This window comes from Arachis hypogaea, chromosome 18, assembly GCF_003086295.3.
Source record: "Arachis hypogaea cultivar Tifrunner chromosome 18, arahy.Tifrunner.gnm2.J5K5, whole genome shotgun sequence".
NCBI classification, from domain to species: domain Eukaryota; kingdom Viridiplantae; phylum Streptophyta; class Magnoliopsida; order Fabales; family Fabaceae; genus Arachis; species Arachis hypogaea.
In genome coordinates this window covers 75,071,689-75,073,124 of record NC_092053.1, presented here as the reverse complement: position 1 = coordinate 75,073,124, position 1,436 = coordinate 75,071,689, and the positions used below count along the sequence as shown (strand labels likewise).

Genomic DNA, 1,436 nt, shown 5'->3' with positions numbered 1-1,436 from the left:
CCCGTTCTATTGATTTGGTTGATTTACGTGCAGGTAACATGGCAGCAGCTAGGAGAGTTACTATCCAGGAGGCTGGAGCCCCTGATTTTACAATGCAACCATTTCATGCGCATCACCCAGTGGTGGCTACAGACTTTGAAATAAAGACCGCACAGCTCAATTTGATGCCCAAGTTTCATGACTTGCCTGCTCAGGAGCCTATCAAGCACCTGAGAGATTTTCAAGCAGCCTGTTCTACTGTCAGGTGTGATGGTGCAGATGAAACTTCAATTTTGCTAAAAGCTTTCCCGTTTTCTCTTGAAGGGAAGACAAGAGAGTGGTACTACACTCAACCAGCAGCAACTGTATCAAACTGGGATACACTGAGAAGAGAATTCTTGGAAAAATTCTTTCTAGCTGAAGTTACTGATAAACTGAGGAAAGACATTTCCATGATTGTTCAAGATGAATCTGAGACTCTCTATGAATACTGGGAGTGCTTCAATAATCTTCTAGAAGCATGCCCCCATCATATGATTGACAAGATAGTGTTGTTCGGTTACGTCACACAGGGCATGAGGCCCCAAGATAAGACCACATTGGAAAGTGCTAGAAATGAGTCTATGAAAAAGTACAAGACTACTGATGAGGCATGGCAATTGATCAGCGACTTAGCTGAATCCACTCGGAATCACAGGCAGAAACAAGGCCGTTCAAAAGCTGTTGCAGAAGTATCCTCTAGCAGAGAGACTGCTGCTCTAACTCAGAGTATCTATGAAATGACCAACTTGCTGAAGCAGATGCAATTGAATCAACAACAAGTGTAGCAAGCTCAACCTTCTCTACCACAGCAAAACCAACAGTTAGTCCCACAGAGAGTTTACGGAATCTGTGCTGATTATAGCCACTATACTGATGAATGTCCGCAGCTCCAGCAGGAAGACAACACCGTGGCAGCCACTCATAACTTCTATGACCGCCCCAACCAAGGGTACAATCAAGGTGGCAATTACAACCATGGATGGCAGGACAATTCTAACCAGAATTGGAGGGACAACAACAACAATAGAGGAGGCAGAGACAATCAGGGAAATCAGAGGTGGAATAATAACAACAACAGGCAGCAGAACCAGAACCAGCCTTACAGAGCACCTCACCTGAGACAATCCCAAGGACCACAGAATACCCAACAGCAGACCTCTCAAATTACTTATCCTTCCTCATCTTCTAATGATGATTTACTACAATCCATTGATCGGAGACAGCAGACCATGGAAAATAACATTAATGCCACTCTAAATGGTCTGAACGCTACTTTGCAAGCTCTTGTCTCACAAATTGGATCAATGAATAACTCCAATAACCAACCTATGAGCTCCAGTGGAATCCCCTCTCAACCATTACCCAATCCAAAGGGTGGCATTAATGTCATCACCCTCAGGTCCGGAACCACACTG

At 44.4% G+C, this 1,436-nt stretch overlaps 1 non-coding gene across 1 annotated transcript; it reads right to left on the bottom strand.

Annotated features, from left to right (window-relative positions):
- Window positions 1–410: 410 nt before the first annotated feature.
- On the bottom strand, window positions 411–518 carry LOC112774101 (small nucleolar RNA R71). Its single transcript, XR_003188607.1, has one exon. It is a non-coding gene; the product is annotated as a small nucleolar RNA R71 (small nucleolar RNA).
- Between the last annotated feature and the right edge of the window lie 918 nt (window positions 519–1,436).